Genomic DNA, 25,962 nt, shown 5'->3' on the forward strand with positions numbered 1-25,962 from the left:
GTGTAGAGTTGGAAGGGGTACTGATGGTCATCTAGTCCAACCCCTTTGCAATGCAGGGATCTCAGCTAAAGCATCCATGACAGATGGCCATCCAACCTCTGCTTAAAAACCCCCAAGGAAGGCGAACCCACCACCTCTAATGGGAGTCTGTTCCAGCTCTTAGTGTCAGAAAGTTGTTCCTGCTGTTTGCTGATGAAGTAAATAAAGGTAAAGGGACCCCTAACCGTTTAGGTCCAGTCGTGGCTGACTCTGGGGTTGCGGTGCTCATCTTGCTTTACTGGCCGCGGGAGACGGCGTACAGCTTCTGGGTCATGTGGCCAGCATGACTAAGCTGCTTCTGGTGAACCAGAGCAGGGCATGGAAATGCCGTTTACCTTCCCGCCAGAGCGGTACCTATTTATCTACTTGCACTTTGACATGATTTCAAACTGCTAGGTTGGCAGGAGCAGGGACCAAGCAACGGGAGCTCACCCCGTCGTGGGGATTCGAACCGCCGACCTTCTAAGCCCTAGGCTCTGTGGTTTAGACAATACTTTATAGCTATTATTTCATGGCAGCCCTAATCTCTAATCAGTGCAAGAATTCAGGGGTTCCAGGTGTGCTTACCCAGTGTTTGTGTTTCCTTTTGTAAATGAGGCACAGTGGAGACCGTGGTGCTTTTATGATATATATGTTTTATTTACACATTTCTACATCCTGATACTACGATGGAGGGGTTCACAGCATCAGCACCCCAAAATAGTCCTGCTTCTTTCATAGCTGCAGTTCTAGATCCGAACAGTCCTCAGCCATTTATTTTCTTCCTGCTTTCTAATTGTCACATAACTCCTACTCTCTAAGCTTCTGGTCCACATTGTTTCCCCCTTCCTTCTCTAATCTATTGGCTTTCTCTCTCGAGTGAACAGGGCCCCACTTCTTTGTCACCTCTAACAGAGGTCCTTTCATGCTTTGTACTTCTATTGGCCCATCCCTCAGGTGACTACCTAAACATAGGAAGCTTAGTCTAGCTTAATTAGCCTTTAACACATGCTGGATTTAGGACCGTCTAATACACAGGTTAAATACACACTGGTCTAGCACAATTTTATCACACTAAGCCTTGATTAAATTATAACACCTACTGAACCTGGCAGTTTAGGGTGTCTAGCACTCATGAACTCATAACACTATATTATGCCTCCCTCACGTCCTGGTTTTTAGTTCAGAAATAAAGGAACTAGAGATGATCTCTTGACATTTCATGGGGAACTACAGATGAGAAATGAGACAGATAACTTGTCAAAGTGGGCATGCCTCAGACTTGAGATGGTACAGTGTGAGTTCTGAAAGTTTTAAATATAATTCCAGAACTGACCACAGGAAACTTGTGGTGAGATGGAAATTGTACTTAAGCCAATTTCTGGACCAAACTTCCTTAAAGTTAAAAACAAATGAAGCAGACAGCCTGTCAGTCAGTCAGTCAGAGAGTTGGAAAAAGCGAATGACCTTGGACCATGAGACACTGATTCATTCTGGGGCATGACACAAGTCACTTGCACCTCTTTGGCCTGAGTCATCTTGTTGACCAGAACAAGTAAGTAAAAAGGAGAGACTCTTTGCCCCCCCCCCAACTGGGAAAGTGGTTTGATCTGAGCTGATATTCTGCTAATTACCATTAAATATCAAAGACAGCCTTAACCATCAAGGGATATTGGGAACGTGCACCTACCAAATGGGTCCATGATTAAATGATATGGAGACACTCAGTGCTTTTGCATTTATGAAAGTAGAGGCTATGCTTTTTCACTGAAAAGGTCTGAAGAACTCAAACAACTAGGGATAAGTTGGCTAGAATACTACCATCTTAGGGTGACCTTTGAAAAAGATAAGATGTTAAAAGGGTTTGATAATAAAGCATTGACCTTAGAGAAGGAGGTTTTACAGAACAACTGAAAGACTCTCTCCAAAATGTATAAGTTGTTACAGAATGCTCAAATAGAAAAAGAGGAAAAGGGAAAGGCCATAATAAGATGGGAGCAGGATTTAGGTTATGTAACTGAATATAAAGAGTGGAAAAAACTGTGGACAAAAATTATAAATTTTACAGCATGTTATTTAAATAAGAGAAAACTACCTGAAAATGTACCATAGGTGTACTTAACAGCGGAGAGATTGGCTAAAATGAACAAGTCGCTTAGTAATAAGTGTTGGAGATGCACAGTGCTGATTGGAACCTTCTGCCATATGTAGTGGACATGTCCAGAGATCAGAAAGTTGTGGGACATGATCCATGATGAAATAAAAAAGTTACTAAGAACTTCACATAGCAAAAGACCAGAAACATATCTTTTGGGAATGTTGAATAGTGATATTCGAAGAGAAAATACGAAATTCTTTCTGTACGCGACATCAGCGGTGAGAATCCTGGTGGCTAAATACTGGAAGGGTAACCAGGTACCGACCAAAGAGAAATGGTTATGTAAATTATGTGAATATTTGGAACTGGCCAGATTGACAGATATAATATGACTAAAGCCAATGAACACAGTCAAGAAGGAATGGAAGTGCCTTGGATGGTTATTTAGAAAGACAATGTTCTAATGTAAAAATTTGGCTGTGTCTAAATGACCTCGTGAATGGAAATGAGGAAATATGCATACAGTTCAACCTCGGGTTGCGGACGTAATCCTTGACGGAGGCACATCTGCAACTCGCCGTGTTCGTAACCTGCAGCGCTGCATCTGCCGTGATTTGGCACTTCTGCGCATACACAAAGAGTGATTTAGCGCTTCTGTGCATGCACGAGCGGCGAAACCCGGAAGTAACCCTTTCTGGTACTTCTGGATTTCCCACTGTTCGCAACCTGAAAACACGTAACCCGAAGCGTTTGTAATCTGAGGTACCACTGTATATACATATCTATATATTAAGATGAAAATAATACTGAAATACAGATAAAATATGAAAGGTGAAAGAAGTGTTGTGAGAGTGATTGAAGTCTATTATTACTATTATTTTGTAAAATAGTATTTATTGTATTGAAATATTATACTTTCCTTTTTCTTTTACTGACTACTTTTCTTTGCATTTTTCTTCTTTTTCTTCTCTATTTTTTCTTTCTTTATATTATTCTTTATGTATGGTTTGGTATTGATGTATTTACTTTGCAACAAAAATATAAAGAAAGAAAGAAAGAAAGTAGAGGCTATGGACTGGATTAATACTTGCGAGTCTCTTGCTAATGACAATTGGTTCCTGAACAGGAGACTATAGGGGAACCCCACGTTTGTCAGAAGTGCCAAGACCCGGAACCAAAGATATTTGGATGAGGAGGCGCAGGGAGAGTAGGATCCTCCTAGCAGACTCCCCACATTGCTGGCTATCCTGAAGAAGTCTCTGTTCCTGAAGAGCCTTAGGACCTGAACATGCCAATGGTAGTATCAGATGACTCCACAAAGGTTGCCTGAACTCTAAGCTGGACCTTGGACCCCACCTTGTCACTGCAGTGTGATCCAAGAGCAGAAGAGGCAGGCAGGAACTTGAGGACTGTAGGCAAAGTCCTCAGCCAGCTGCCTGAAACTACTGTCTTTTGCAACTATTTGGGAGGAGGGGGGAACCCATGTACAGAGCCGGTCCGCCCATGAGGGAGGCTGAGGCAGCTGCCTTGGGTGGCAGAATCCCATGGGGCAGCATTCCCCACAGGTGCCCCGTTCCTGCTGCCACCACTGGAGAAACAATGAGAACTAGCAGCGGTGGCTTCCAGCAAGCTCAAGAGTTCTGCTAATTGTAATGGTTTCATTGGATTGTTGTCATCCAGCCTGGGACTTTTATGGTGAAGGGCAGGTATGAAATCCTAAATTACATGCAGCCTTGTACCTTACTTTGGAATTCCAAGTAACCAATAAAAACTTTGATTTATAAATGGATAATGTAATTTGTTAGTTTCCTTCCAAATTTTGTTAAAATCAGTGCAGTTTTGCATCATCTTCATTCAAAATAGGCATCCAATCAAAGAGAAAAACTGCTTCTAGATCTCAGGAACAATTATGCAAAATTTGATTATTATCCTGTTCCAGATGAAACCAAATCCAGCAGCCTCATGACCACTCATAGGAGAAATCCAAAAAGAGAAGTTAGATCAGAGTCAAAACACAGGGAAGTCTCTCTCTCTCTCTCTCTCTCCCCCCTCCCTCTCCCTGTCTCCCTCTCCCCTCCCTCCCTCCTCTACAGGGCACCAAGGTTTACAGTACAGTATTTCAATTTGTTTTGCATACATGTGTGTGTTTATTTTTTTCTAATTGGTTGCCTAGACAAAGAGGTCCCCTTACCCATCATAGAGCTGGATGAACCAAGGGTTTGGGTGTTTTTTGTGTGCTAGTTGCTGCTGCTGCAATACCTTCCGGGCTTATATTATTGGATCACTTTATAATTCTCTGGAAGATTTACAGTGGAATGAACCTGTTACTACCGTAATAAATAAGAGTAGTTTAAAATGGTTGGTGGGGGTCTGTGTGAGAAATGGTACCACCATGGATCTCATCACAGGTGTGATATTACATAAATCAGTTATAGGTTTTCCCCTTGCATTCTATAGATCACCCTTGCCAGCCCAGCTGTGAGAAGCACATGGCTTATCACAGCTCCACTTTTCACTTGGTCTCTTAACAAAAAGTGCAAAGTGGAAGCTGCGAGGGAAGCTTTAAAGCTAGCATCCTTGATAAATGGCACAGAAGAGTATTTGTGGCTTAAGGCCTTGAACATTCATTTCCCCCTAATATTACTCCCAAAGTTGCACTACTGATGGTTAGGCCTGGGGCTATCTGAAAGTGGAGATTTCAAAACACCTCATTGAACTAATTCTCCAGACTGATACATTTTAATTTGGTTTCGATCAAGGTTGTGTGCATGTCACCAGCTTAAAATGCAGCAAGGTCATTCTCCCCCCCAACCCAAATCATATTGGAGCTGGTTTGTGGGGAAATGCAGCAAAATGCAATGTTTCACAAGAAATGACTAGATAAATATGGATTGTGACTAACATTGTGTCTCTACTGCTCTCCAAATCAACTTTGGGGGTGCACCGGATGCAGAAAAGGCGAGAGTGTGTGCACAGTCCAACAAATGCAACTGTATACCATGAATGAAACTCAACAGGGAACAGAGGAAAAATTAAAAATTAGCAGTCAGAGTCCAGGCTAGATCTACTTTCCTGAATGCTAATAATTAATATGACTTACTGTATTTTTTGCTCTATAAGACTCACTTTTTCCCTTCTAAAAAGTAAGGGGAAATGTGTGTGCGTCTTATGGAGCAAATGCAGGCTGCACAGCTATCCCAGAAGCCAGAACAGCAAGAGGGATTGCTGCTTTCACTGCGCAGCGATCCCTCTTGCTGTTCTGGCTTCTGAGATTCAGAATATATTTTTTCTTGTTTTCCTCCTCCAAAAACTAGGTGCGTCTTGTGGTCTGATGTGTCTTATAGAGTGAAAAATATGGTAATTCATAGACTAGAAGCATTGAAAGATGGGAAGAAGCTCATTTCTTACAAACCAACGAATATAATAATACTTGTATATTTTGCCTCCTATATTGGGTTTTACAAGTGCTAGAGGTTTGTGGGTTTTTTGTTTTTGTTTATAAATAAAGTTGGGAATCCAGAGAATCTAGTTCATTGGGGTGAGGGGAACTGGCTCCTTCTCTCCCCCACCCCCAGTAGATGCCAATGTATTTCTCTCACAGAACAACAGCTTGACTCAGCCATTGTTGAGGCACATCTGCCTTCCCATTCAGCTGCTGGAAGGCCACATGTTGTTTGCCGTCATTTTCCACGAGTCAAATCACCCATGACTACCTTATTAAAAAACTGATTTGTTTTGAAGTCTTTCTTTTTGCAAGGCTTTTCAAGACTCTGGAAGGCTAGCTCAAAGGTGCTCCTTAAATGCAGGAGGGTTACAACAACTGTGACCCAAATAACCTTTTGTTGGTTTGTTTACTACTGTGTTCCTGGAAGAAAGGGCCAGACAGATAAGCAACAATTAAGTAGGCAGCAGTTCAAGAAACCAGTCAGCAATAAACACAGTTTGAACAGGAATGGTTAAGACACAAGAAGACCAATTCAGCACTGCAAAAGAAACACTGCATGCTGGGAGCTCTCGATAAATAACTCATTGACTTTCCTGATAGTTCCTAAAGTGTTTTTTCTTCTTCTGTTGGAGAAATCCACTGTTCACATTGTGGGCTCACATTTAACTCTGTGCATGTTTATTTTGCAAAATATAAAGTGACCTTTGTATTGAAAAAGGGATCTTAGCTACCTTTGGATAACACACTAAAAAAGGAATCACAAACCTTTTTGGGTAGTGAGCACATTTGGAATTCTAAGGAAGTATCATCAATGCAGGCCACAAAATGGCAGCTGCAGGGGTGTGGCATAATACAAAATGGCTGCCACATATAACAGAGCAGAAAAAGAGAAATAAATACAAAATGGTGTAGACATGCTCATCCCTAATCTCGTGCACTGTGGTTTTCTGAGCAGTTATTTGCTAAGACCTTTCATAGCTGCCATATTATGTACTGGCAGGCACACTGGGACCTATGGGCCTCAGGTTGGTGACCTTGGTACTAAGCCATAGCTTAGCATAGTGAGAATTAGAACGAGCAGCAGTGAGTCTCAGGCATTACCTCTCCTCTCTTCTCCAGCCAAGCTGAGGAGATCAGAAGCTTTTGCTTCTGATACTGATTAGCTGTAGTTTAGCATTACGTTCAAACCTTAAACTGTGGCTAATCTGAACGACAGTCCGTGAAAATAAGTCAGCTTCTTAAACTATGGTTCAAAGTTGTGATTTCAAGCAAAGCATAGTTAAGTTTAACCACAGTTTGAAGGGTTTGGACAATGTAATGCCTGTGGTTAGTCCTCACAACTGTGCCAGGGGAGGTAAGGCCTGTGGTTTAGTGTTTCGTCTGAATGCATCCATTGGGTAAAGTTCCACTCATTCATCCTTCACTCTGACTGCTATCACCGTTTACTTGAAATAGTTTGTTTATGATAGTGTTACCACAACCAAATTGTTTCAAACCTCAGAAAACCAGTATATTACAGAATTTCCATTATGTGTTAAGTACCACATTAGTTCTGGTAAACATTGTTTTGTGGAATGCTGTGTGGTGCATTTCAGGGTGAGTGAGTTACTTTCCATTTTTCTTTTATTACACTTTGCTTACATTTTTATTACTTTGCTCTAGATGAGCCAGTTTCTATTACTGAAATCCATCTGAGAGAGATCTTATTACCTGCAAAAATAGCTTTTGATCTTTACACTTCAAAGGTAATCCTTTTCTTCTCTGCAAATGGGATAGCCTGTGATATAAATACCACCCTTTAGACACGTTTTCTAGGGATGCCTCTCAAAGAAAGCCACGGATTAGTTCATCTGTTGGTTAGAAGGTGCAACCCTTTTCAGAATGTAAAAATCTGGTAACATAGGTTTTGCATTGCAGATCAGTTTACGATGGTTTCTTTCATCATTGTAATGTGTGTGTGATATACTGCTAAAAGCTGCACAGGAATAATACTTATCTTTCTGGTTATGATTCCTTCCTCTTCATGGATACAAAGTCGCATGTACCTGAATCAGTTGCAAACTTTGTACTCTTAAGGTATTACCGTAAGATTCATAAACTTTTGCAGAATTGGCAATGGTACTGGTTGTTTGCATTTTTTTTTTAACAATGAAAAGATGTATTCTTAATGGGCTTTTTTTTTATTTCTCCCCACCATCCTATTGTATGGAATAATTTTACCATTCATACTGCTTGTAGTCTCAAATCTATGAGTAGTTGCCCTTTAGTTATCTTTATGTAGCCACAATGACACTTTTCACATACAAGAGACGGGTATTATTGATTGGAGGAGGCCCATGTCAGCCCATGGACCACTTCATGCCTGGCCATGCTGACTGCTGATGCATGTTGAGTCTAGTTGCTGTCCCAATCCTTTGCTCCCAACAGATTCAGAAAATAAAGGAAAAAGACATGTTGGTCCCATTCTGTCTTCAAACCCAGTGCAGTGACAAAATCCATTTCCACTGCTGTCCACACTTCAAGAAGGATCAAGATCAGAGAACTAACAAATTAGTTAGACTGTCATTGATGAAATTGCCAATCCTGCCTAAAGCAGTCATGATCAGGAAATGGAAGAAATGACAGCAGCTCTCTTCACCCAGGCAGATCTTAAACCTGTACTTACGTTTCCTCGTGATTTCTCTTTCTCTTGGTTTATTAACTATGCAAAGCTGCCACTGTAATGCTGGAAAGGATATTTGATGAAGAGAGAGTGCAGCCAAGCCCTATCCCTTCTGGCACATCATATATTATGTGTCGGACAGGATGAAAGGTGTAGAATCAGAGAATTGTAGGGTTGGAAGGGACCACAAGGCTTATCTAGTCCAACCCTCTGCAATGCAGGAATCTTTCACCCAGTATGAGGTTGGAACTCACTATCCTGAGATTAAGAGTCTCATGCGCTATACATCAGAGCTCTCATGCGCTATACCAACAGAGATTAAGAGTCTCATGCGCTATACCAACAGAGCTATACATCACATTTGTGAGGAGCTGCTTCAGCCCAGAAGATATCTACACTTTTTATTTGCTATGAAAATCTATTTCAGAGATTTATTGCATGTCAAAGATGTTTAGATTTTAATGTTTGTGAAATTAGTTTATATACTTGCATTTGGCTTAGAAGCCTATTTTTGGCATGAAGCAGTATATAAATACCAATAATAATAATTGAAAGCAAGGTGGGGAATTAGCAATGCAAACTCTAGCCCAGATCAACCTCCTCTCAGGGGAATGGAGCAACTTAGGATCCAGCGGCCAGCTCTGCCCATCCCCTATAATGAACTGTTTAGGGACCCTACACTTGCAACATAACAATTCAGTACATAGCAAAGGCTGATTTAAGGGAGCACGACCAGGCACAGAGCTTCTGGGGTGCTGCCGTGAAATTGAAATCCAACAGAAGGCAAGTGGCAGTGTGGTAGATTTTGGTGTTGCGTCCATGTACCCAGCTACGGCCCTCCCCCCCGCAAACATCAGAATAATGCTCAGTTTAGCAGTTTCTGTTTTGTTGCTTGCTAAGCAGAGACCCTGCTGGGTTTGAGGAGTTTACTTTTAATTTTAAAAGTATATCACTTTTCTGGTGAGGTTTTTTGAGAAGATGGCCATGGCAGATGGGGGCAGAATCTCTAGACCATTTGGCTCCTTATAATATTTCAGTCTAAAAGCTGATTTAAACTCATCATGTGTGACTTCAGAGAGCAGTGTTAAAAGAGTAATAGGCACACTTTTGCTGTTTTAATTGAAAAGGCTAAGGGATACATTACTAGTTTGTAATATATAGCATGTGAGCTGCTGTCTAGGATGGAGATATGATCGTGAAAAACATTCTCTCTTCTGTCTTTGGCAGTCCAAGCTGTACAACAGAAGTGAGATTCCCCGCCCTATGTACTGAGATGTAGACGGAGTGCATTTCAGAATTCTGTCTCAGTTAAATATTAGACATTTTTAGGGGTTCATTTTCACTTTACTTGCTCCTTTCACAGAATGATTTAAAGAGGGGATGGATTAAGCAGGCCATTTTCAGAATGAAGCATCCCTTATCATTCCTCATCTGTACAGCTCCGATGTTCTTTACAAACTCAACACTAATCTCACTATATCCATGTACCAGACTAGTGGTTTGAGGCAGACAATGGACGTACATATGTATTATAAAATGGTGGGGAAAGCTGCACCCGATTCAGACTCTGCAATGGATGATTTTCATTCAGAAGTGCATCAAGATATGCCTGCATATCTGCTTCTAATCTGTGCCAGAATAACCAGTGGTAATGTTTATTAGTGGTCCAGTGCAAAAGGCAAAGCATAAATGGACAACATCTTATTTCACATAATAGACTTTCTGCATCTAATATTGAACAGAATGTTGCACCCACTGCAAACCCTTCCTCCAGGGGCAAGGGCAACGGCTTGCCCCCGCAACTGAAGATTTTGGGGGAGCCCTCAGTCTCCTTCCCCCCTGTGATGCCCCTGTCCATGGATGTTATTAAGGAGCAGCCCAAGGACCTTGATCCCACATCTCTTTCCCCTTCCTTGCTTTAAAAATACTTTCAAAAATTTTGTTTACACATATGCTGGGCATGCTGCAAAATGCAGTGTGTCAGTGGGAGCCCACCCACCACCTCAGTTTCCTCACAGACATAAATTGGCACCTGCAAATTTGAGACATAAGCCTATGCATTAAGTGCCTTAAGAACCTAGCAACACCTCTGCTTCTTGGGATGGCCATTGACCCATTCAGCCAGGGATGGACAACACAGTGCTTCCCCTGCCAGATGTTGCTGGACTATCTGCAAATCCCATCATCCCTGTGCATTGGCCATACTGACTGGGTCTGTTGGGATTTGTGGTCCCACAAGATACGGAGGATGCTGCATTGGCTGGGCATGTGAGAGTCTCTGAAGTGAAAAAGGTTCTTTTAGGAGCAACGTGGGTGCTGTTGAAATGACAAAGTGATTGCCTTGATCTTCTTCCAAGATCTCATCTGGTGGGTGTCTTATCAGAGTGATCTCTGAGAACATAAGGCCGACTAGAAGAACAAAGGGAATTGTCAGTGTTTTACTTGGGAGTTGCAAACAGAAGAGATAAATTTATGTGGCGATTTAAAAGGAGGAGGGTTGTGAACCCATCTGGAAGAAAGGAAAGCCAAGAGCCATCTAAAGAGGCTGGCTGACAACCTGCTGTTTTTATTGTTAACATGGCGTGTGGTTCAAAGCTCTCCTTCCCAAACCACACACTTCTGTGTAAAAGCGGATTACAATTATTTATAGATGTCAGCTGGCTGCTCACCTCTCTCCCAATGCAAGCACCACTGCTGCTCAAATTCCTGCACATTGACTTTTCCAAAGCGTAAGAACCTAACACCATTTTTGGTTTGGAGTGCTGTTGCCAGGTTCATTCGAGTGCACAAAGGCTGGGAAATAAGCAAGCTGACACAACATAGAATGGGGAGTGTTCCTAGGTCATAGAGCACATGATTTGTGTGCAGAAATTCCAATCCAGTGCCACCAGGTGAAGCTTCCCTAGCTGAGACCTTTGAGAATTACTGCTCCTCACTGTATGCAGCACAGCACTAAATGGACCAACAATTTGACTCAGTCTAACTGTATATTCGTGAACCTTCCATGGTTTTATTCTTGTCACAAAATTGAATTCTGCAGCTGCAGAATTTGAGATAATTTAGCTTTTTAATGCTCACCATTCAAATTCCTCTTCCCTGGCCTCCCCTTTATGTTTGTATTCACCTCAGTTTTGCTTCCTCAGCTCTCCTTATCCTTGTCTATAACCCCCCATAGCAATCTCTTCCATTATTGTGGTGAATTATCTGTGAATCAGGAAAGTTGTCTAGCATGTATTAGGTCCTGCTTACTGCTCTGTTTTTCACAAGTCACCTCACAGGAGTCAGGCAGCCATGGTTTTCAGTCTCAGGACCTGGAGAGACTTCCAGCCTTTGACAATCATTTTCTCTGTGATGAGCTTTGTTTTGCACCTGACATATAGAAAGGCAGAAGAATAGAACTGTAAATCTTTTGGCTGTAAAAACAAAAGGTTCACTCTGTCTTCATGAAGCTGGACAAACCCAGGGGAATCCCTATATGGCTGTAATAATGAAAGAAGTTTATCTTCAACTCTAATTTTATGCAAAATAAATGACATTGATTAAAGTAATTTACAAATGCCCAGAATTTGGAATGTTCCTTATTGTTCATGAAGTATATTTCATTGGGCTTAATATTCTATTTTTAAAAAGGGCAAACTTTGTACTATACCTCTCTACGATCACCCACAGACTTCATTTTTATAACTGGGTAGCTATGCTGACGTTGAGCTGCTTATGGTGGGCTTGTGGTGTTTAACTAAGGCCATGAAAATGGCTGGATTTGTGCTTTCCCTGTGCTTAGGCAAAATGTGTTTAAGAGGCACAGGCTCAAAGTAAATTGAGGTGAGTTTTTTTGAAGAGAGAAACAAGCTGTTCCTCAAAAACCATTAAGGGTTCTGTCACCCGGAACATCCCCATCCTGTTGACCTTATTTACAGGTTTATTTATTTATTTCGCTGAAAAACGGAATGGCATAACTTTGATATATAGACCTGGAGAGCATTCGCTTTCTGTAAAAGGAGGTGCTGTGCAAAATGGCCAAGAGAATCTGTGCGTGCCCCAGCAACATAAACAAGTCTAAGCACAGTGAAAGGTATCATACACGGTGGGTGCTTTTTCTTTTCTCGTGTAGCCATACACTTTGGAGGCGAAGCAATTTGGCCTCTTGCCATGGTTACCAGTGCAATAATGCATTGAGAGAGGGGTGGGGGAGGGAGACGGGTAATAAAAGTGACAGCTGTGGAGTGTTATTGACAGTCCTTCTTTTAAATGGCAAACTGGGTCTGCATTTGTCCTGATTGTCACAGAGCGGCTTCTTATTACAAGGGAAGGACCAAGGACTGCAATACAGAAACTCGTTACTTCACCAGACCAAGCCCCACATACAGACTTTTATTTTGAGGAGTAGGTGCTGGGGTTGCACATTGCAGGTACTGAGTGCGTTGTGTGCTTACAAGGCGAAAGGTTTTTTGATTGGTTGCAATGTCTGCTCCTTGTTAGCTGTGGCGGGCTCTTTTGATCCCTATTAAGTGGAACGCCTTTTGTTTTAGGGGAATAGTCATTGTAAGAACATAAGATGGCCCTTGCTGGATCAGACCAAAACCATATCTAGTCCAGCATCCTATTCACACAGCAGTTGATCAAAGGACTATGGGAAGCCTGCAAGGAAGGTATGAGCACAGTACCGCTCTCCTGCTTGTGAACCCTAGTGACTGTTATTTGGAATCATACTGCCTCCAGTACACTGGAAGTAGGACACAGCCGTTGTGGCTATTAGTCATTGATAGCTCTGTCTTCCATGAATTTGTCTAATCGCCTTTTGAAGCTGCCAAATCTGGTGGCCATCACCACATCTAGTAGAAGCAGATTCTATAGGTTACCTATACACTGTATAAATAAGTATTTCCTTTTGTGTTTCCTGAATTTTGCTTCAATTCAGCTTCATTAGATGGCCCATGGCTGTAGTATAATGAGAGATGGATAAAATGTCTGTCTCTCCCCCCACTCATGCATAATTTTAATGCAGCTCTATCATGTCTCCTGGGACGCGGGTGGCACTGTGGGTAAAACCTTAGCGCCTAGGGCTTGCCGATCGCATGGTCGGCGGTTCGAATCCCCACTGCAGGGTGAGCTCCCGTCGTTCGGTCCCAGTTCCTGCCCACCTAGCAGTTCGAAAGCACCCCTAAGTGCAAGTAGATAAATAGGTACCGCTTTCTAGCGGGAAGGTAAACGGCGTTTCCGTGCTGCGCTGGTGCTGGCTCACCAGAGCAGCTTCGTCACGCTAGCCACGTGACCTGGAAGTGTCTCCGGACAGTGCTAGCCCCCGGCCTCTTAAGTGAGATGGGCGCACAACCCTAGAGTCAGACACGACTGGCCCGTACGGGCAGGGGTACCTTTATCTTTACTTTTATCATGTCTCCCTCCTTACTTGGCTTTTTTCATTCTCAAGAGACCTTTCGTCAAAAGGGAGTTGCTCCAGTCCCTTGATTATTTTGGTTGGCCTTTAGGGCACCTTTCCTGGCTCTACAATATCCTTTTTGAGATGAAGGAATTAGAACTGTACATGGTATTCCAAAGGTGGTCATACCATAGATTTGTATAATGGCATTATAATCTTGGCAGTTTTACTTTGAACCCTAATTGACATCAAGTTTTATTTGTGCAGGGAATTTAAAATTGGAAATGAAATACCTCACCTGCAATGACAACCCAAAGACATGTCTGCGAATGAGGTCACTAACATATCCCCTGGCAGGAGACATTCATTCTGGGATATGTCTTGTGTTGCTCATGTGCTTCCTAACCCTGGTTCATATTATCCAAACATCATACTGCAGCCCAGGAGACATAACTGAATATTCATTTATTCAATTATATTCCAAGGTGCTTTCCAATAAATCTCAAAATATGGCATACAACAATGTTCTTTTGACATTGTGTATGTAAATGTGCACTTCAATTGCAATCTTGGCCAGGAGATCAATTGGGAATACACAGTTGTTGCACATGTGTTTGTGTGTTTGTGTGTGCATGCTCACAGTTTTAATATCTGGTCAATAAGTTCATTTGGGGGCCCCTCCAGGCATTTGCTTTTATTTAAGAGTTCAATTATTCATTAAGTAACAAATAAAATCATGCTTTGCCCTATAAGTCTCTCTAGCTATTTGAAAACCACTTGGGCTCTTGTCAATTAGAAGTCACATAGGAGCAAATTCTGATTCATGCATATTCTTGACAACCCAATGTCAGAACACTTATTTCAAATCCCTAGGAATCAGTTTGCAGTGGAGCATCTCTAGGTGAAGAATGTGACTTCTTCCCCAAGTAGCACTCACACACCTCTCTGGATTTCTTTAATATGTAGGAAGCCAAGTGACAGCAGGAGTAACTGTTTGGCTCCAGGATGTGCACTGCTGCTTCTTTGTTAAATGTTATGCCCCAGATTTTTACTACTTGATGTAAAAATGACTCATTTTTGTCCCACCCATGTGTGATTTTAAGCCTTCTGCGTTCCCTGGGAATGCCTTAACCATATTGGGGTATCCACCTTGAGAGAGAAGGGTAAATATTGCCTGTTTTCAAATATTTTTCTAGTTACTGGACTATGCAGGTGTCAAATTTCAGGGCTCATCAGCAAGCTGTCTCACACATTTGATATCCCTATCAGTAACTGAGTGCGTGGGCTGTGTACAATACAGGAGACAGAACTATCTGTTTACACCATAATTACTTAACCATGTAATTTCCATTCCTTTCTCTGCAAACCACTTGGCACCTCAGTGATCAATAGCTTTCTCATGAACGAATCAAGCACGCCAATGAAATTTGTGGTCTGTGAAATAACCTTTACCAAATGGGATGCGCTAAATTGACTAGAAATTATTAGAGCTATCCAATACATACCAATACGCCAGTAGCACAGCCGCCACTGGACGGCATGAATTGCCATTATTTGTTGTCAGAAATTCCAATGAGATATGTGCTTCTGGTTAAGTGCTAATTCATATTGAGCAGCCCAGTGGCTGAAGCCTGAAGCTGTCAGGCATTTGGCTTGGGTGAGCTGGAATATTGACCTACACCTCGTATATTTATGCATTTATCCATCAGCACAGATCCATGACTTGTCAGGTTTATATTGCATCTGGTCATACTTGGCTCAACAGAGAAGAAGGAGGATTATTTCTGTGTTATCCAAACAGAGTTAACTGTAGCACTCAGGGCTAAACTACAAATAGTTGTAGAAGGGAGTGGATGATGGAAGGGAAGGATAGGGAACATGTGAGTCCACAAGGCTGTCTTTATTGGTCCATCTAGTTTACTATGGCTAGACTTGACTGGTCGAAGCTCTCCCAGACCTACCTGGAGATGCCAGGAACACAGTTAGATAAGGTTGGGAGATAAGCCAGTTGTTAATGTCTGCACCAGACCTTAAACTCTGCTGTTCAAATTTCATTTTTCAAAGCATATATCAGCAGGTGGTCCATTGCAATTAACATAATTGCTTCTTTTTAAATGTTTTGAGATTCATGGGATCAGGGAGGGACACTATATTTTAGTCCTCAGCATTATGAAGTAAATTAGACAGTAATCTCTCTAATCCATGGTTAGGGATTGAGCTCTAACATTTCATGCAAGTGGCAGATCACTTTAAAACGACTGCAGTGTTTAAAAGTTGCTGAATTTGTTGATCTCTAGCCCCAGAATATATGTGCAGCATAAGGTAGCGAAAGATTAAAAGGAGCATTCCAGAGATTTTTAAAGGTATGAATTTCCAGGGATTTTCCTATTGTTGCTGGGCATGACTGACTGACCTCTGCGAGCACGTCATGTCTTGATGGATGGCCCTTCTCTGAATAACAATAACAGCAATAAGGGACACAACAAAACCCAGCTCCTTTTCTTCATAATCGCCATGGACGGCTGGCTGTCAGGCTCAAGCACGCCATCATTGTTCAATGCATTTACAAACCAGGCAGCATTACAATGGCTTCTACTTATTGGCTTGTGAACAAGTTCCTGGGGAGATGGGTGGGGGAGCGAGTACTGCAGCCAGAACTTCTCCGTATTAAGAGAAAGTGATGATGGAGAGCAGATTCGACTCTCAAAGAAAATATGCTGCTTCTCTCATGGATCTGGCTGGGCATTTTACAGAGGAAGCCGATGAAGTCTGTTTTAGTAGACTTCACACTCCCACCCACTCTCTCTTTCTGATATAAAGTCACAAAGCGATGCTTCAGATGTGACCATTTTCTAGCATAGAAAGCATGAAAAAATGTATGAAAATTGCACATGTGTCTCTTTCACTGGTTGACTACGGCACTCAACACACACACACACGAGAAAATTACACATGTCTACAATATACGTAATACAGGTATGTCCAAAGTCTGTTTTGGGGGGCCTAATCTGGTTTTATTCGCCCCCCCCCCTGTGGCAGTTTATTTATAGGGGTTAAATCCTAAAAAAAAGCTCAACAAGTTCAATCCTAAAGAAAGCTCAGCAACTTTGGTCGGCCTTCACGCATGCTGACTTCATCAAATCTGGCCCTCTTTGAAAAAAGTTTGGGCACCCCTGATGTAATATGCGTACAGCCTTTCCGTATGATTCTGTTTGGAAGTGAATATACTAAGGCACAGTACAAAGGATAGGGAACCTCTGGCCCTCCAGATGTTGCTGGACTACAAGACCCAGCATCCCTGACCACTGAACATGCTGGTCAGGGCTGATGAGAGTTAGAGTGCAACAATACCTGGAGGGCCACAGGTCCCCCACCCCAGCTCAGCAGTGACACACGCCATATAAATGCCTACTGCCATCAGTGAATGAACACTGAAGGACAACCGTTCAGGTTCCTTCTCAAGTTGTGATACAATTATGCTCTGAATAATGTATTACAGTCATACCTCGGGTTACAAACGCTGTGGGTTGCACATTTTCGGGTTGCGGACCGCGCTGAACCCGGAAGTACCGGAACAGGTTACTTCTGGGTTTCGGTGCTCGCATATGCGCAGAAGCACAAAATGACATCGTGCGCAGAAGCACTGAATCGCACCACGTGCATACACAGACATGGCACTTCAGGCTGCGAACGCTACAGGTTGCGAACATGCCTCCTGCACGGATCACGTTCGCAACCCGAGGTATGACTGTATTGGTGTCATTGAGTCAGAAGTGTGATTCCACTTATGTCCAGTGGGTGTCAGCAGCACACGTGCACAGCCCTCATGCTTAGCACAGTAGTTCATGCAATGGGGAACTGGGGAAATTGGGTTCATTATCTGGGGAATCCCACCCATTACATCACATGTTTGGTATATATGCGGGGAGGACAGAAAGAAGGAAGTTGTAAGGGGTCGGATCCTTCCCACACTGTCCTTATATTCCTTTACTGATGTGATGTTGCATGGTGCAATAATTCATAATATTTTACATAGCTCCTTTTGGTATTGTTCCTTATGAGCAGAATTATTTGTTATCCGATCAGTTAAAATACCCATTAATATGTACGCATAACAAAGCTTAACATAAGCAGCAATCTACTGACACTGTTCTCATAGGTGAACAGAACATGCATTTCCCCATAAAAACATCATTTCTTAACCTCACTTAAAAACAAATCAAAACCAGAGAATCTCACCTCTCATGCTTTTTCCTTTCTTTTAAAAAAATCCCATTGTGAATCCATCTTGACTGGATGCTTTTTCTGATTTCATGCCCCTTAAAGCATCAATTATCTCTGACAATTCTATCAAGCTTCTATTACGTTTCCACCTATTAAGTTTCCAGAAACCACAAGTAAATTAATCTGCTTCAATCTAGTCATTAATCAGATGGCTAAGGGAATAACTTTGAGGAGGAGGGGGAAAGCTGTGTGTAATTTATGGTAATAGGATTCCACAGAATGTGCTCCTTTCAGTTAATGATTTGTTCTCTTCTACATATAAGATTGATATTAGATTTCCAGGACTTGTTTTCCAGGCTAGATCAATTAGGTAATATTTGCACAGTTCTTTGAAGATGCAAAACACTATGTAAATTCAGAGTATTGCTGGTAATAGCAGTTTAGTCAGTAATCTGCTGGGTGTGTAGTCCTATTTGTAAAATACTGCTTATCACTTTCCAAATAGAGTTTAAAGGACACAGACAGATGACTCATTTTCTGAGGCACAGAAATACTTGCAGCACGTGATAATAACACACACACTAAGGTTTTTTGTTTCATTTCTTTCACATGCATACTGTCCTGTTCCCCTTTGATTTCTGAGCATATGCGGAGGGGAGGAACCTGCTAAAATCTGACACTTCCCTTAGGACCTATAGGAATCCGGTGATGACAAGAGATGGCTCTGCTATTGTGTGAAAATTATGAGTACCTATTGGACAGTCCCTGTGAACAGCATCAATGAGACATAGGTTCTATTGCTTCCAAAGGACAAGAAGTGGAAAGAGAACATGCATTTCTACTGTTCTGTGAACTCTTGCTTAAGAACTAGTGGAAGACTTCTGGTAGGGCGGTGCTGCAATATCAAGCACCTGATACAGGTGCTCCTGTGGAAGCTGATGACAGCGGATGACACACAGCTCTACTTCTCCTCTACATCTGCAGGTGTGCCAATTAGTTCCGGGCCCAATGCAAAGCGCTGGGTTTGACCTATAAAGCCTTAAACGGCGTAGGACTGCAATACCTCAAGGACTGCCTCTCTCCATATGAACCTACCTGGACCCTGAGATCATCGTCTGAGGCCCTTCTTTGTGTGCCTCCTCCATGAGAGGTCCAGAGGGTGGCTACATGAGAACGGGCCTTTTCTGCAGTAGCTCCCTATTTGTGGAATGCTCCCCCCAGGGATGTTTGTGCCTTCATTAGACCCCATTTGGCACCAGGCAAAAACGTTCTTCTTCAACCAGGCATTTGGCTGATTAACATTCAATACCCTTTTAAATGTGTTTGTGGGAGAGGGTGTGGGGAGGGGGCTTATTGTTTTGTTTTGTCCTTGCTTTTATTACGTATTTAATGTTTTTATATTGTATTTTTATGCTGCGAACTTCCCTGAGACCTACGGATAAAGGGTGGCGTACAAATTTAATAAATAATAATAAGACTTTTGGCCAAATGCCTAAAGTCATAAAGTGCTGAGGCATTCCACTTCCTAGATGCCACCACTACCACCTGGAATCTGGAGCAGGTCCTCTGATGATGAACAGAGGAAACAAAGGGGAACGTAGGGGAAAAGAAAGTCCTTAAGGGATCCAAGCTGTTTAAAGCTTAATAACCACCTTAAATCGAGCCTGGAAAGAAACTGGCAACCAATGTAGATCAAAGAAAATGAATGTAATGTGTTCTGATAGCCTCATTCCAGTCAATATCCTCATAGCAGTATGTTGTACTAGTTGCAGTTTCTGATCACTTTTCAAGAGCAACTCCGCTGTTCATTACAGTAGTCTAATCTAGAGGTAATGAAGGTATGGATGTCTGTGATGAGGTCATCTTCCATTCAAGTAAGGTCATAGCTGACGTACCAGCTGGAAAAATATGCTTCTCACTACCTATAACACTTGTCCACCCAACAGGAGTGCCAACGTGAGCGTCCTCAAACTAAAGACTTGATCTTTTAGGGAGAGTGCAGTCCCACCCAGGACAGGCTGCACCCCCTAATCAAAATCTGATGGTCCATCCAGTACCAGTATTTCACTCTAGAGTTACCATCACACCTTCAAAAAGTTGCTGACATAGACCCAGTGTCCTCTATCTGAGTCTATCACTGGGTTGGTAAGGCACTTATCCTTTAATGGGCTGAGAGAGGCACTTATTATTTAACCAGTAAATGCTTTCACCATCAGAACAATAGTCTGCAAGGGGACAAATGAATAACTAAGAGAACGAAATGCAACCTCAAAACCATTTGGACAACTGCTTCAGGGGGCTATCTGACATATGTTTTTTTCCTTCAACTTTACTCAGGGCTTGGCAGTGAACACTTCTCTTTTTTTAAGTTACTAAAATGCAAACAAATTAACTCAGCTTTAAAATTACTGACATTTAAACAAATTAATAAATGCTGATTGACAATGGACTTCTATAGCATTTCAAAATAATTAAAACGTGGGCATCATTAGGTTTCCCTTTGGCATTTCAGGCACCTGAAGTAGCCCATAAGCTCGATCCCTGTTGTCATGTTAAATACAAGGCACAGGACACACGTTTTAGTGAGTCTGTTCCAGAAGCCTGACATGCTGAGAGGCCCAAGGGGAGTTTCCCTCAAATAAGGAGTCCATCAAGTGCTAAGACAAGTGTTTTGTATCAGCTAACCTGTGACTTCTTTGCTTGATTGGGAAAAGGAAAAAAAAGATTCAAATGCCCTGGCCTTGTCTTACAAACTTCAGTGGGCTAAATTGGTTTTCCCCCTTTCCTCGCAAGAGATTAATGTTCCCTAGTGTGTGGTTGTGCTGGGGATAGAAATGATGAAGTGATGCTGTTTGAATGAGAATGGGATTCCCAGAGCCAAGAGATATTACCTATAAGAAAATATAGTTAAATATCTCCCTCATATTTTTATTATTATAAAGAAGCAGTGCGACAGCAAATGAGTCAGGCTCAAAAAGACAACACTTTTCTGTCAGTACGCAGAAGGCTAAGAAGCAGGTAAGGTGGCTGGTGGCTGGTGTTTCTAATAGTGCTTCTAATAGTGAAGAAAAGGCTTGGACGCCTCACAGAAAGGCTCTGAGATGTGGCGCAGCAGTGCCACCACCTGAGAGAAAACAAGAGCGGAAGAGGAAATGGAAATAATTGAAGTGTAAAGAAAGGTGTTAGTGGAGTCCTAATTTCAAAACCATATGACTTCTCACACCCCATTGACAGCAGCTCTCTGGGAGCAAGGCCAGCTTCTGGGCCTCTGCCCAGATAGCGGTTATATTTCTTGTTTTCACAAAGCTTTTTTGAGCCGTAATATAGATCAAGCAGTCCCAGTCCTGTGGAGGCTGTTTTAGTTACTGATTCAGGAACAGTGGTAGCTGGCAAGAAAGCAAAGTAGCTAAGGGGAATGAGACACCCCACTTCTTCTTCTACATCTCCTTTAACTGCCTCTGGACATGCAAGTTCCATTTAACCATGATGGCTAATAGCAACTTATAAACCTGAGCAACACAAATGCATCTCATCCCTTTAAAAAGCCATCTAGCCTACTAGCCATTGCTATATCTTACGGCAGTGAATTCTGTTTTAATTGTGAAGTATACAATGGATTATATGTTTTCAGCTGCCAATGTGGCTGATTTTAATTATTATTTTACTGTTTTAAATAAGAGTTATTCTCAGAAAGAAGACAATATCAAGGACTGAATGACCATAGGAATTGGATATCTTTCCAGACTGGCTTTTTAAAAATTCTGCAACATGACACTGATGCAATCATAGTGCATTACTGGTGGATTCATTCTGGACCATCCAAACATCATTCTGCCTTATTGAGTGTTTTGCAATGCTTCCCCAGCATTACTGCATTATTGCTGTCTGGAGAGACACTCTTACACTATAGCACAACAAAAGCTGGGACAGAACTTTCCCATGGAATATTTGTGTTTTTGCATTCTTACTGTCTAGTTATAAAATTCTCCATTCACCAAATTGCCTCTAGCCTTCAGGCCATGCTATCTTCTGCCTGCAGCGGTTCTGATATACAGACTTTAGATGCTTATTTAAACCAATATCTTTTGCAGTGCTTGGCCTCTTGTTGAAACTTTGGGATGACCACTTGGGGTGTGAGTTTGAAAACTCAAATGTGATGCTTGTGGAGGCAGGAAGCAGAAGACTTCCAGGTTCTTCCTCTGAAATTTAACTGCTTTCCCTGGAGAGCCAGTCAAGAAGGCTTAGCTACCACAAGCCCCCTGAAACATCTAGTCAGAACCATAAAAATAAGAATAGCCTGCTGGATTGGGGCAATAGCCTGTTTAGTCCACCAACCTGCTCCCACAGTGGCCAACCACATGCCTCTGGGAAACTCGCAAACAGGATCTGACCACAACACTCTCCCTTTCTGTGGTTTCCAGCAGCTGGTATTCAGAAGTGTATTGCCACCAAAAGTGGTAGTAGAATATAACCACCAAGGTTTATTCTGCCACCCACTCTCATCTGTAAGTTCATGCTGAAGTATTCTTAAAAGAAATCAAATTTACTTTTCGTTACATCTGCTGCGAATACTATTGTGTATATTTGCCGTGGCTAGGCATAAATGTGGAGTTGTGGAATAAAGCAGAAGTCTTATTTCTAGTTGGACACAATATTTTGTTTAGCAACGACGGTCCCTTGGGGCAATCCAGAGAGCTAATAGGATTGACTTGTCGGCCCTGGAAGTCAGGATATGCATGAAGCAGCGTCTCAAAACCACTTATTTATAAGTGGGCCTATTAATTGTATCCAAAGGCATTTATGGACAAGTGAAGGCAGCTTTAGTAGATCTTTTCCCCATCCCAGCACCCTGCCTCTGCCACTTCTGCAGTAATTATTTCTGGTTCCTTCCTGGCAGTCCCTCCAAAATGTTAATAGAGGTATGGTAAAAATATTGTCCATAGTTTCATTCCTAAAGGGGAAAAAACCTACTTTCAAGGTTTAAGCGGGGGTGGGGTGGGGTGGAATCCACTTTATTACATGCAAAATCTGAAAGAGTGACAACAGATGTGCTTTAGGTAAAAGCACATATTCAAATGATTCCTTATTGACCAGGCATAGCCCCTATCTTCTGGCATCTGCCCTCGCTAAACCATTTTCTTAATTATTTGAAATAGTTCTGACCCACCATTCAGGGCATACTGGCCTCACAAAGTGGTTTACAAAATGTTTTAATTACACACACTAATAAAGTACCTCATCAGTCCCATTAATTTAGAAGGAGTAGCAATAACATGTCTTAAGAGCATGAAATAGTAGTCAGTCAGACACAGATAGGAATGGAAAAAAGCCTTTATGGACTTCTTGATGACCAGTGTTGATGGATCCTTGCATATTTTCCTAGGCAGAGAGTTCTAAAAGTCACCACCAAAAAGTCCCTGCTACACTGGTTATAATCTACCATCAATCAGTGGTGGGCTAGAAAGCAGGGTCTCTGATGCAGATCTTAAAGCTTGTACAGACTTAAAAGGTAAAGGGACCCCTGACCGTTAAGTCCAGTCGCAGACGACCCTGGGGTTGCAGTGCTCATCTCGCTTTATTGGCCGGGGAGCCAGCGTTTGTCCGCAGACAGCTTCTGGGTCATGTGGCCAGCATGACTAAGCCGCTTCTGGCAAAACCAGAGCAGCGCATGGAAACGCTGTTTACCTTCCCCCCGGAGCGGTACCTATTTATCTACTTGCACTTTGACGTGCTTTTGAACTGCTAGGTTAGCAGGAGCAGGGACCGAACAACATCGGTAACACATTCCCAGGCCAAGTATACAAGTATGGCCCTATTTTCATCTGTGGCATGTTTAGGGAATATAAATATTTCTGAAGGCAGCCCTGTTTAGAGAAGTTTTTAATGTTTAATGCTGTATTGTTTTTAATATTCGATTGGGAGCCACCCTGAGTGGCTGGGGAAACTCAGCCAGATGGGCAGGGTATAAATAATAAATTATTACTATTATTATTATTATGCAATGCTGTGCCTGCATCCTTATTGCTAAATGGCACCATTAGATTATGTTGCAAAATATACTCCTGGACCACCAAACAGGACAGAGGGGTCCTAAGAACACAGTGGTTTTTGAGCCTCGTTTTTAGTTAGCTCTGAATTGGGGTTGCTGACTTATGGCCCTCCAGATGTTGTTGGACTACAACTCCCATCATCCAAGATTATTGGCAATGCTGATGGGAGCTGGATTCCAAACTATTTGGAGGGCCACAGATTAGCCACCCCCAGATTAAATCACGATACAGTTGCAAGACCCTAGTAAGATAATAATCAATTAGCAGTCTGTTAGGCTACATACCTACAGTAGTATTCATAACAAGCTACATTGGGTAAGAATTTATAAAATTATTTATAAATTTCCATCCTTTTTCTTTTAAAGGCAAGGCTTATATGTGTGTTTAGGATCTACCTGGCTTGCATATATTTGTATGGGGCTGGCATAAATACCTGGCCCTACACTCCATCAGGACCTACCTGCATTGCCACCTCCTTTTAAAATCCAGCATAGTATTGTACTCCAAACCTCCCCTGAGAGTTGGGTCTAGCTACCAACACTGTTGCTCCAGGGCACTGTGAGATATTAAAATGTGGTTGGTCTCCAGTGCCAGCATTGTTTGGGGATATTGCTGCCTGCCATGAGGGATGCTTGCAAGGGATGGCTATAGGACGGAGAGTCAACTCAGGTGTTCTGTTCTGTTAATTATGTGTTTGGCTTTTAAGAAGTTTGTTCTAAGCAGCATCCAGTATCTGAGGAGAAAGAGTGGAGCAGAGAGAAGAAAGTGGCGGTATAAATATGTTGTGAGTGTGACGGGAGGTTATGACTAAAGCCCTCTGAGCATTGCTGGAATCTGTTTCTTATGGGTGCAGAGGTAAATGCCAAACACTGTATTTGAGTGAAGTCCCTCCATTGGCAGACAAAATAAACAAATCCTTTGCCTTTGAATTTTTGCAGGTAAGAATACAGGAGAGTTACCATGATCAGATAAAAGTCTGGTCTCCTTCCCCCCACCCCACCCCATATTTCAGTACAGCGATTACTTTAAATTTTGGTTGAGTAAACTATTAAATATCAATGGTAAATGCATGGAAACAGGAAGAACATAATCACAGAACATAAAGTGTTAAAAATCACATATAGTATTTTTTATATTCACCACCGTAGTCTTAGGTTTCTGGCTTTATCAGCAGAAATCCATAGCAATGAATAAATATCTCGAAAGATCTGAAAGGTATGCACAGTGTGTATGGAGACTGATCTCAGACACTAAAATGTCAGGATCTGTGTGGTTCAAGAATAAATTATAAAGAAAAGAGGAAGCAACAGTTTGTGTAAGCTGGGTGCTTGAAATGCAAGGGTGTCGAAGGTTATCTGTCCTATCTGTACCAAACATTCTCTTCATCACAGGATGGAGAAGTGTCTGCTGAATGTGTCATGTAAGCAAACAGAATTGATTTTCTGCTGATGTGACACTGCTGCATGTAAAGTCTTCTATCTCTGTTTGTTGCAGTACTGCTAGACAAATACAAAGCAGACCTCAGTCACTCTTAGACCTCTTGAAACTGGGTATGAGTGCCAGTCTAGGGCTTGTACTTGATATGCAGGAGATTGTCCAACATTTTTTCCCTGATGATTTCCATCTTTGAGGGAGACGTTGGTTCTTTCAATGTCACATTGTACATCCCCCCCCCTTTGACAAATGGAGATAGGAGTTCATCTGGCACTTACTGGTAATTTGAAACACAGAATTGTGCTCTGAAGTTGGTGTATTTAGAACAACCAGGGCTCAGTGTTACCCAGTGAAATGCTAAGCAATTCAGCTTCAATACTATACATTGCTTATTAGAGAGAATTCCACATGGAATTCAGTGGGGGCTTACTTCTCAGTAATGCATTGACCCACACTGGAAATTGTGACAGCAGTTCTTAACCAATATAAGACAGTTAGGTGTTAAGTATTTATACAAGTGCAAAGTGAAAGTGTCCACTGTTTCTTTGAAAAGGATGAAGATATGGAGAGAACCAGAACAGGTGGAGGCTACATGACTTTTCTCCCAACAGAGAAACAACTGTGACAGCAGGGACTTCATCTGAACCAAAGTAA

General features: G+C 42.1%; 1 protein-coding gene across 1 annotated transcript in view; it reads left to right on the plus strand.

Annotated features, from left to right (window-relative positions):
- THSD7B (thrombospondin type 1 domain containing 7B) overlaps positions 1–25,962 on the plus strand; it is a 628,355-nt gene that overhangs the window by 60,986 nt on the left and 541,407 nt on the right. Inside the window, exon 3 of the mRNA XM_081199464.1 lies at positions 25,862–25,958. The gene's annotated coding sequence lies outside the window, so the exon portion shown is untranslated. The remainder of the gene's footprint in view (positions 1–25,861; positions 25,959–25,962) is intronic.

This window comes from Podarcis bocagei (assembly GCF_964188305.1).
Source record: "Podarcis bocagei genome assembly, chromosome: 1".
NCBI classification, from domain to species: domain Eukaryota; kingdom Metazoa; phylum Chordata; class Lepidosauria; order Squamata; family Lacertidae; genus Podarcis; species Podarcis bocagei.